A 12,344-nucleotide genomic window follows, 5' to 3' on the forward strand; every position below is an offset into this window, starting at 1 on the left:
TAGGAATCAGCGAAACAGACTCAATGACTCCACAGTTAAGTTAAAGTTAAAGTACCAATGATTGTCACACACACACTAGGTGTGGTGAAATGTGTCCTCTGCATTTGACCCATCCCCTTGGTCACCCCCTGGGAGGTGAGGGGAGCAGTGGGCAGCAGCGGTGCCGCGGTGATGTTTGGATGAATTTATGAAACTGAAGCAATACAAAAAGAATGCCATTGTAAGATAATATTACTAACACAGAGACTCGTAAACGGGTTAGCATGTTAGCTAATGCTAACGACGCTATCTTCATTTTTATTTTCTTTCATTTCACTTTGTTGTACCACTTGTTGTGCTGTGAAACACTTTGATTCTGCCTTGTGTATGAAAAGTGCTATACAAATGAAGTTGCCTTGCCTATGCAATATTTCTCCCCCCAAAAATTCTAAAATGAAATATTTAATATGAATTAATTGGAGCTTTAAATAGGTCAATAATTCACTGCAACATTGATTTTGATTCATAATAATCGTTTGAGCATTGACCATTTAAAAAAATGAAAAAAAAAAGAAAGAAACCGCAGTGTAAGACCCTTGGACCCTTGAGGGTCCCACTCATGAAAGTGTTAAAAGTAAATAGAGTATGTATATATATTTTTTTTACTTTCAATGCTTAAATCTGTAGATCAACTTCAAATCTATGCGTTTTTGTTATTTATTCTGTTTTTGTATGTTATACACCTTTTTTGTGAAAGAAAACCCTATTTTTTGTATAGCATGAACAAAAATTATGCAATGTTTTCCCTCCAGAAAGTAAGACGTCAAATATTTGATGTGCAGTACTTGGAGCCTTAAATAGGTCAATAATTCACAGCAACATTGATTTTGATTCATAATAATCGTTTGAGCATTGACCATTTAAAAAAAAAAAAGAAAAAAGAAACAGCAGTATAAGACCCTTGGACCCTTGAGGGTCCCAATCATGAAAGTGATAAAAGTAAATAGAGTATGTATATATATATTTTTTACTTTCAATGCTTAAATCTGTAGATCAACTTCAAATCTATGCGTTTTGTTATTATGTTTTTGTATGTTATACACCTTTTTTGTGAAAGAAAACCCTATTTTTTGTATAGCATGAACAAAAATTATGCAATGTTTTCCCTCCAGAAACTAAGACGTCAAATATTTGATGTGCAGTACTTGGAGCCTTAAATAGGTCAATAACGACGCTAGCTTCATTTTTATTTTCTTTCATTTGACTTTGTTGTACCACATGTTGTGCTGTGAAGCACTTTGAGTCTGCCTTGTGTATGAAAAGTGCTATACAAATAAAGTTGCCTTGCCTTGCCTTGCCTATGCAATATTTCTCCACCAAAAAAATACTAAAATTAAATATTTAATCTGAATTAATTGGAGCCTTAAATAGGTCAATAATTCACAACATCATTGATTTTGATTCATAATAACTGTTTGAGCATTGACTGTTTAAAGAAAATAAAACAAAAATAAGACGACATTATAAGACCCTTGGACCCTTGAGGGTCCCACTCATGAAAGTGTTAAAAGTAAGTCATATATTATTTTTTAAAATTTCAATGCTTAAATCTGGCGATCAACTTCAAATATATACATTGATATCAAGTTTTTGTTATTTTTAATGTTTTTGGATGTTTTATACCCTTTTTGTCAAAGAAAACATTTTTTTGTATGGCATAAACAAAAATTGTGCAAAGTTTTCCCTCCAGAAACTAAGACGTCAAATATTTGATGTGCAATAATTTGAGCCTTAAATAGGTCAATAATTCACAACAATGTTAATTTTGATTCTTAATAATTGTATGAGCATTGACCGTTTTAGATGAAAAACAACAGTATAAGACCCTTGGACCTTTGAGGGTCCTTCTCATAGAAGTGTTAAAAATAAGTAATGTATTATTTTGATTTTTTTTTTTTACTTTGAACGGTTAAATCTCTAGATCCACTTTTGCATTTATATATGCACCTTATTGCTTTTTTATTCTGCACTACCATGAGCTGATGTAACGAAATGTAGTTCCTATCTGTACTGTAAAGTTCAAATTTGAATGACAAAAAAGGAAGTCTAAGTCTAAGTCTAAGATCTATCCGTTGATAATAAGTTTGTGTTCATGTTTTATGCTTTTGTTAATGCCCTTCAGTTTTGTAACTGGTGTATACTTACATGGTTGTATTTAGATGAAACAGAATATAAAATCATACTGTATACTCTACCACTCTAATTTTGAAGAAAAGGCTAGTGGCATATTAAGTTCCTTTAATAACCAAAGATATGAAAAATGTATTTTCCCTATTTGGTATTCTAAAGAATATTGAGGGCACTTGGAAGGTTGCAGGAAAATAAAATGCCAAATTTTCCTTCTTCTTATTATTGCGACTCTGGAAGATGAGGTCCGACCTTCTCACCTTTTCACAGCAAGCGCTATAGACTTTTTTTTCTTTTTCTACGTGTTAATAAAGCAGTACTTTTTATCATGGAGGCCTGTTTGCAGACAAAGATCAGAGAAGTCTTCTCTGTCGTGCGCACAGTATAAGTTATTTATTCCTGATCTTTCCCATTAAATGTATGGGCAGTTGGCGCTTTATTTCCTTCTCCTTTTACTGTTTGCCCCACTTTTTCTAAGATATGCCCGAGAAATATTAAGGAATTGCTGGGCATTTGTCTTTTAGAAGCACAATTCAGTTACTTCTAAATTTTATTAGTTTAACTTTCATTTTTATTCAGACATTTTGATGGATAAAGAGAAGACATTCTTCAATATACATATAGTCTGAAATAGACTAGGCAGAAGCTAAAACTTATTACACCTATCCTAGTGTATTTACAAAATTGAAACAGAAAAAATAACTGCCAACACCTTATGCATGTACCGGTAGTTGTAAATTTTTTTGTTTTCCATTAATCACAAAATAAAAAAGATTAAAAAAATAAAAATTTCCAACATGTACATTTTACATCCTTAGAATCCATTCTCAACATATTTTTTTTTATAATTGATAAGTAATTTTCAATTGAATTAAAGGTTTACAGTCTTAACTCTTGGTCCAACTTATTCCATACTTTCATTCCAACATTCCTAGATATGGTCGAAACTATTTAAAGTGCACTACGCATAATAAACGCAACATTGTTAATATTGCCACTACGGATAATCTTAACAAAAACTCGTCAAAACAGCCCAATACCTATAATATGGGCTTTTTAAACATAAGATCATTGTCTCCCAAGGCGTTATTGGTTAATGAGGTCATTAGAGACAACAATCTTAACGTCATTGGTCTTAGCGAAACCTGGCTCAAACCGGACGAATTTTTTACGCTCAATGAGGCATCTCCTCCTAACTATACGAATGCGCATGTTGCCCGCCCTCTTAAAAGGGGAGGGGGTGTCGCACTAATATACAATGAAAATTTCAACCTTACCCCTAACCTAAATAATAAATATAAATCGTTTGAGGTGCTTACTATGAGGTCCGTCACACCGCTACCTCTCGACCTGGCTGTTATCTACCGCCCCCCTGGGCCCTATTCGGACTTTATCAGTGAATTCTCAGAGTTCGTTGCTGATCTAGTGACGCACGCCGACAATATAATCATAATGGGGGACTTTAATATCCATATGAATACCCCATCGGACCCTCAGTGCGTGGCGCTCCAAACCATAATTGATAGCTGTGGTCTTACACAAATAATACATGAACCCACGCATCGCAACGGTAATACAATAGATCTAGTGCTTGTCAGGGGTGTCACCACCTCCAAAGTTATGATACTTCCATATACTAAAGTAATGTCCGATCATTACCTTATAAAATTTGAAGTTTTGACTCTTTGTCAACAAGCTAATAATAATAATAACTGCTATAGCGGCCGCAACATTAATGCTGCCACAACGATGACTCTTGCTGACCTACTGCCTTCGGTAATAGCACCATTCCCAAATTATGTCGGCTCTATTGATAAACTCACTAACAACTTTGACGATGCCTTGCGCGAAATTATTGATAGTATAGCACCGCTAAAGCAAAAAAGGGCCCCTAAAAGGCGCACCCCATGGTTTACAGAAGAAATTAGAGCTCATAAATTATCATGTAGAAAACTGGAACGCAAATGGCGCGCGACTAAACTTGAGGTTTTCCATCAAGCATGGAGTGATAGTTTAATAACTTATAAACGCATGCTTACCTTAGCTAAAGCTAAATACTACTCAAATCTCATCCGCCTCAACAAAAACGATCCTAAATTTCTGTTTAGTACAGTAGCATCGCTAACCCAACAAGGGACTCCTCCCAGTAGCTCCACCCACTCGGCAGATGATTTTATGAATTTCTTTAATAAGAAAATTGAACTCATTAGAAAGGAGATTAAAGACAACGCATCCCAGCTACAACTGGGTTCTATTAACACAAATACGACTGTATATACGACGGACACTGCCCTCCAAAATAGTCTCTCTATTTTTGATGAAATAACATTAGAGGAATTATTACAGCGTGTAAGTGGGATAAAACAAACAACATGTTTACTTGACCCACTTCCTGGGAAACTTATCAAGGAACTGTTTGTATTATTAGGTCCATCAGTGTTAAATATTATAAACTTATCACTTTCCTCCGGCACTGTTCCCCTAGCATTCAAAAAAGCGGTTATTCATCCTCTGCTCAAAAGACCTAACCTCGATCCTGACCTCATGGTAAACTACCGACCGGTCTCCCACCTTCCGTTTATTTCCAAAATTCTCGAAAAAACTGTTGCACAGCAGCTAAATGAACACTTAGTGACTAACAATCTCTGTGAACCTTTTCAATCCGGTTTCAGGGCAAATCACTCTACGGAGACAGCCCTCGCAAAAATGACTAATGATCTCTTGCTAACGATGGATTCTGATGCGTCATCTATGTTGCTGCTTCTTGATCTTAGCGCCGCTTTCGATACCGTCGATCATAATATTTTATTAGAGCGTATCAAAACACGTATTGGTATGTCAGACTTAGCCTTGTCTTGGTTTAACTCTTATCTTACTGACAGGATGCAGTGCGTCTCCCATAACAATGTGACCTCGGACTATGTCAAGGTAACGTGCGGAGTTCCCCAGGGTTCGGTTCTTGGCCCTGCACTCTTTAGTATTTACATGCTGCCGCTGGGTGACATCATACGCAAGTACGGTGTTAGCTTTCACTGTTATGCTGATGACACTCAACTCTACATGCCCCTAAAGCTGACCAACACGCCGGATTGTAGTCAGCTGGAGGCATGTCTTAATGAAATTAAACAATGGATGTCCGCTAACTTTTTGCAACTCAACGCTAAGAAAACGGAAATGCTGATTATCGGTCCTGCTAGACACCAACATCTATTTAATAATACCACCTTAACATTTGACAACCAAACAATTAAACAAGGAGACTCGGTAAAGAATCTGGGTATTATCTTCGACCCAACTCTCTCGTTTGAGTCACACATTAAGAGTGTTACTAAAACGGCCTTCTTTCATCTCCGTAATATCGCTAAAATTCGTTCCATCTTGTCCACTAGCGACGCTGAGATCATTATTCATGCGTTCGTTACGTCTCGTCTCGATTACTGTAACGTATTATTTTCGGGCCTCCCTATGTCTAGCATTAAAAGATTACAGTTGGTACAAAATGCGGCTGCAAGGCTTTTGACAAAAACAAGAAAGTTTGATCATATTACGCCTATACTGGCTCACTTGCACTGGCTTCCTGTGCACTTAAGATGCGACTTTAAGGTTTTACTACTTACGTATAAAATATTACACGGTTTAGCTCCAGCCTATCTCGCCGATTGTATTGTACCATATGTCCCGACAAGAAATCTGCGTTCAAAGAACTCCGGCTTATTAGTGATTCCCAGAGCCAAAAAAAAGTCTGCGGGCTATAGAGCGTTTTCTATTCGGGCTCCAGTACTCTGGAATGCCCTCCCGGTAACAGTTAGAGATGCTACCTCAGTAGAAGCATTTAAGTCCCATCTTAAAACTCATTTGTATAATCTAGCCTTTAAATAGACCCCCCCTTTTTTAGACCAGTTGATCTGCCGTTTCTTTTCTTCTCTCCTCTTCTCCCCTGTCCCTTGCGAGGGGGAGTCGCATAGGTCCGGTGGCCATGGATGAAGTGCTGGCTGTCCAGAGCCGGGACCCCGGGTGGACCACTAGCCTGTGCATCGGTTGGGGACATCTCTGCGCTGCTGACCCGTCTCCGCTCGGGATGGTTTCCTGTTGGCCCCGCTGTGGACTGGACTCCCGCTGATGTGTTGGATCCACTGTGGACTGGACTTTCACAATGTTATGTCAGACCCACTCGACATCCGTTGCTTTCGGTCTCCCCTAGAGGGGGGGGGTTACCCACATATGCGGTCCTCTCCAAGGTTTCTCATAGTCATTCACCGACGTCCCACTGGGGTGAGTTTTTCCTTGCCCGTATGTGGGCTCTGTACCGAGGATGTCGTTGTGGCTTGTACAGCCCTTTGAGACACTTGTGATTTAGGGCTATATAAATAAACATTGATTGATTGATTGAAAAGACACACAACGCTGCTCTGCACTCGTTCTCACAATTATTATTTTTCAAACATTTCTTTCGGATATTATTAACGCAATTTTTGAAACAATCCCTGAATATACACTGGTAACTTGTTATTGTTTGTGCTATGCATCATTTGTGGTGTCCTAAAGTTGACCAGACCCTTCAATGTGAGTGCTTTTAATGTAATGAAAAGCTCATTTGTATGTGCCCTGTAAGCCACTTTATTCATCAGTATTTATTTTAAAACAGTCTACTTTGGCAAATATTTATGGCCTTGTTCACACTGCAGGGCAACTCCAAATTTTTTGCCCATGTGTGACCTGCATCTAATTTTATCACGTCCGTGTGAACAGTGGAATTCCAAATGTTTCATATCAGACCCAGGCCTCTTTCAGATGTGGAAATAAATGGGATGTACCGTATTTCCTTGAATTGCCGCCGAGAATATAGTATGCGCATGCCTAGAATTACTGCCGGGTCAAACTCGTTTCGCAAAATAATTAGCGCATGCTTGGCATTACCACCGGCTCAGGATCAACGCCGGGTCAAACTCGTTTGGCAAAATAGTATTTTTATTAGCGAATGTCTAGAATTTTCCCCGGGGCAAACTCGTTTCGCAAAATAATTAGCATATGCCTAGAACTTCTGCCGGGTCAAACTCGTCACGTCACGAGTGACACTTCCCCTGTCATCATTTTCAAAATGGAGGAGGCTGATTTCAACAATTTGAAATCGCATAAAGGGAAGAAGATTAAGAGCTATTCAGTAGGATTTAAGGTCCAAGCTATTGAATATGCTGAAAAGAACAGTAAGCAGCTATGTTTTATTAATATACCGTAGCTGCGTCTGTCAAATATTAAATGACTCCCGCCTCCTGGTGGTAGAGGGCGCTAGTTATCCTTCTTGAGACTACCGGTACTCGGCTGCAGAAGAAGTGTCAACAAGCAGCAACAAGGAAGAGATCGTTTATTTTTTCCTCTCGCTTGCACTTTTAACATGGAGGATTACATATCTAAATTAAAACAGTTTTCTAAACTGGACTTTCAATCGAAGCAGGAGGTAATAATTAAAGGAATATCTCCATCGAGACAGAGAGACTTTTAAAACTAAAGAAAGATAAGGAAGACTTCTATAAACAAGTTATCAATGCTTTTGATCAGAAGCAGCTGCGCATGGACTTCATTTATAAGTAAAGGTAAGACCATAATAACGTTTTTTTATTATTAAATGTGCTTTTATGTTCACCTTAGCTTTCAGCTAAATCTTTTAATCTTTTGACTTTTAACGTCTGCACTGTTTTTATTTTTATTGTCTGCATTTTAATTTTGCTTTTATTTTCTTTCATTTCACTTTGTTGTCTGTGAAGCACTTTGAGTCTGCCTTGTGTATGAAAAGCGCTATACAAATAAAGTTGCCTTGCCTTGCCTTGCTTTTCATGATGGTATCCCTACATCACACTCAAAGCGCAGGCCTAAATTTACCGGATGCCTTTGGTAAGTGCCGGAGTGAGAAGAGGTTTTAAAATAATTAGCGCATGCTTGCCTATCCCGCATACCTTTGGTAAGCGCAGGAGTGAGAAGAGGTTTTAAATTAATTAGCACCCCGGCGGCTATTCAAGGAAATACGGTATATACAAAACATCGTCAATGTGAACACTCCCGTGCTCGGGCCGCATTCATCCCACCAGAACGTCAATGAAAAAGCGATAAGCATCATAATTATTCACCGAAATAGATGGTTACAAAACAAATAGTTGATAACGGAGTACAAAAAAGGTGAAAATAATGTTTTAGGAACTCGCTTGAAAATTTGGCCACTCTTGTCTCCCACTGCTGGCCCACAGACACGCTCTTAAAGCAGACATCAAGTTATCATTACGTATATGTATTGTTGCATTTGAACAACTGTATTGTTGATAATAAAGGTAAAGTATTGGTATTGTTTATTATCAATAGCGCTATTTCTATTGGTATTCATATTGCTCCATTTTTAGTGTAATAATGCTCATTGTCATTGCTGTATTATTTTTTATTTTCGCTAACTGCTTATTTGCTATTACTTTTACCATCATATTTGTACATGTCGTATTTGCTGATGTTGCTCTGTTGTTGTTGTTGTTGTTGTTTTTGTCTCTCTGTCTAATCCCCCTCTTGTCCCCACAATTCCCCCCTCTGTCTTCCTTTTTTTCTCTTTCTATCCCCTCCTGCTACGGCCCGGCTGCACCAAATGATAATATAAATACATTTAATAAAGTCAAATACAAATAAGGCAGAGAAGTATCCTACACTTCTCTTTTGTAAAGTAAATCTGAACAGCCGATATGGGCATCTACATCAACTATATGATTTGCCTGAGAAGTTGGACAGGACATTAAAAAAAATAAATTAAAAAAAAACAGACATCAAAGCAAAATATCCTGTAAAACTGCCAGAGCCAAAATACTTGTCCCCTTCTTTTTTAATCGTCTACGCGCAATAATTTATATATATATATATATACACACACACTACCGTTCAAAAGTTTGGGGTCACATTGAAATGTCCTTATTTTTGAAGGAAAAGCACTGTACTTTTCAATGAAGATAACTTTAAACTAGTCTTAACTTTAAAGAAATACACTCTATACATTGCTAATGTGGTAAATTACTATTCTAGCTGCAAATGTCTGGTTTTTGGTGCAATATCTACATAGGTGTATAAAGGCCCATTTCCAGCAACTATCACTCCAATGTTCTGATGGTACAATGTGTTTGCTCATTGGCTCAGAAGGCTAATTGATGATTAGAAAACCCTTGTGCAATCATGTTCACACATCTGAAAACTGTTTAGCTCGTTACAGAAGCTACAAAACTGACCTTCCTTTGAGCAGATTGAGTTTCTGGAGCATCACATTTGTGGGGTCAATTAAACGCTCAAAATGGCCAGAAAAATAGAACTTTCATCTGAAACTCGACAAGTCTATTCTTGTTCTTAGAAATGAAGGCTATTCCACAAAATTGTTTGGGTGACCCCAAACTTTTGAACGGTAGTGTGTATATACACTACCGTTCAAAAGTTTGGGGTCACAATGAAATGTCCTTATTTTTGAAGAAAAAGCACTGTACTTTTCAAAGAAGATAACTTTAAACTAGTCTTAACTTTAAAGAAATACACTCTATACATTGCTAATGTGGTAAATGACTATTCTAGCTGCAAATGTCTGGTTTTTGGTGCAAAATCTACATAGGTGTATAGAGGCCCATTTCCAGCAACTATCACTCCGGTGTTCTAATGGTACAATGTGTTTGCTCATTGGCTCAGAAGGCAAATTGATGATTAGAAAACCCTTGTGCAATCATGTTCACACATCTGAAAACAGTTTAGCTCGTTACAGAAGCTACAAAACTGACCTTCCTTTGAGCAGATAAAAATGTATATATATATATATATATATATACATACATATATATACAGTATGTGTATATATCAGTGGCGTGCGGTGAGGTTCATGTTTGGTGAGGCACAGACTTCTTCACAGTCAGATTTACAAAACATATGAACCCTAAAGAGTATCTTATTCACCATGTGATTGTCAGCAGTTAACGGGTTCTGTTTAAAAGCTCAAACCAGCATTCTTCCCTGCTTGGCACTCAGCATCAAGGGTTGGAATTGGGGGTTAAATCACCAAAAATTATTCCCAGGCACGGCGCCGCTGCTGCCCACTGCTCCCCTCACCTCCCAGGGGGTGAACAAGGGGATGGGTCAAATGCAGAGGACATATTTCACCACACCGTGTGTGTGACAATCATTGGTACTTTACTTTAACTTTACACTTACAAACTGTAGCATGCACACAAAAAAGCACATTCAATTAAAAAAATACGTTATTATGGTCTTACCTTTACTTATAAGTGCGGGAGCAGTGGTGTTCATGTTGGAAGAGTTGTGAATGAATGAAATATGAAATCCGCGCTGCCGTCTGCAGGTGTACCTAATGTTGTGTCCCTGTTCACGGCTCCTCCGGCGCGCCGCGCGAGCAATGTTGTTTTTGCACTTTTTGGCTTCTTGTTAAGTGACTTTTTTTGGGTGGATTCGGTCTTGCACATGGAGGGTTTGGGTGTGGGCTTTGGTTGGTGTGGCCGCGGCGCTCCCGTCGGGGGTGTATTCTGCGGCGGAGGTGCTTGGCACCAGGAGGCGGGGTTGTTGTGTTCATTCAAGTTAATCTTAAATACTGTTCTTATACTTGAATGCCTATTGGTAATGTGTTCTACTGTCTTACTCAGGCTATTTACGTTGTGCCTTTTGATACCTTGAAGCCACCGTAGTTGGGCTGGGCCTTTTGAGGAAGTTACTGAAATAAAGGAGAGTGCTGTTGTGAAGTTGAGCGAGGCTGTTGTGTCTGTTATTTGAACATAACATTTGGCGAATGAGGATGGCTGACACACCTATATTCTCCCTGCCACCTCCGGACCCGTTTCTACCCCTCCCGGGCGATCCTGTCATTCCCTGGAATCAGTGGAAATCGTCTTTTGAGACGTATCTTTTGGCCACAGGTTTGGACAATGCCACTAGCGCGAGGAAGCGCGCCATTCTCCTACACCTGCTTGGAGCGGAGGGGAACAGAATTTTCAATTCTCTCAGCGGTACGCTGGACACTTATGATGCAGTCATAACAGCTTTGAGCGGACATTTTGTAAAATCACAGAATATCCTACTCCGCCGGTTGGAGTTCAGACGAAGATGTCAGCGCCCGGGTGAGTCTGCCAGGCAGTATGTAGCAGATTTAAGAGCCCTATCACAGAACTGTAATTTCGGCAACCTCACTGATGAACTCATTCGAGACCAGCTCATTGAGAAAACGTCTAATCCCAGAGTGCAGGAGGAGTTGTTACTCAAGGATGCAACTTTGACACTTGATGACGCACTAATAATCGCAATACAAGTGGAATCGGCTACTGAATGTGCGGCCAAAATTGCGGAAAATAAGCCTCATAGGCCTACCCCTGTTATTGAACAGTCAGTGCAACAGCTATCAACCTCAGACCCTGATGCTGCTATACAGGTAGCGCGTCCCCAGCCAACACGTCAACAGAGACGGTGTGGGAATTGTGGCTCCAACCGCCATGCAACAAGGGCCCAGGACTGCCCTGCTAGGGGCCAAACTTGTCGCCGTTGTCAGAAGCCTAACCACTTTGCCAGGTGGTGCCGGTCCGCTCCGGCCGATTACCCTGATGCACAGTCACATGACCCGGCGGTGCCTGTGCGCACTGTAGGCCCCCACTCAGCGACTTTCTCGAGGTGCCCTGTTTACCTGGATGACTGCTGTGTCCCTCTCCTCCTCGACACTGGGGCCAAAGTGTCACTACTGAATGTCGACACCTGCAACCTGCTCTTCCCGAACAGACAGCTACAGCCCCCGTCCACTGCCCTCTGTGGCTACGGCCGCAGCAAAATCGATGTCGTCGGCCTTCTCTACCTCCCGGTTCGCTACACCTCTACAGCTGTGGACCGTTTCCCGTTCCACATCACGCGCCGCGGCGAGAACATCATGGGCCTCGACCTCTTCACTAGCCTGGGTTTTACCCTGCAGGACAACAGCGGTATGCGGATTCTACACGTAGCGTCTCCGAGGCAACACGACCAGCCGGAGCTGTTTAACGGCCTGGGCTGCCTCAGCTCATTTACACACAAGCCACTCCTGGACCACAGCGTGCCTCCCGTGGTCCAGCCCCTTCGCCGTGTTCCCCTGGCTTTGCGGGACGGCGTTACGCAGGAGCTTCAACGCCTCCAGGCTGGTGGAATCA

At 40.2% G+C, this 12,344-nt stretch overlaps 1 pseudogene; it reads left to right on the top strand.

The window, feature by feature from the left end:
* The window catches only part of LOC133645940 (attractin-like), a 62,973-nt pseudogene that overhangs the window by 29,103 nt on the left and 21,526 nt on the right, over positions 1–12,344 (top strand).

Source organism: Entelurus aequoreus, linkage group LG03 (assembly GCF_033978785.1).
Source record: "Entelurus aequoreus isolate RoL-2023_Sb linkage group LG03, RoL_Eaeq_v1.1, whole genome shotgun sequence".
NCBI lineage: Eukaryota > Metazoa > Chordata > Actinopteri > Syngnathiformes > Syngnathidae > Entelurus > Entelurus aequoreus.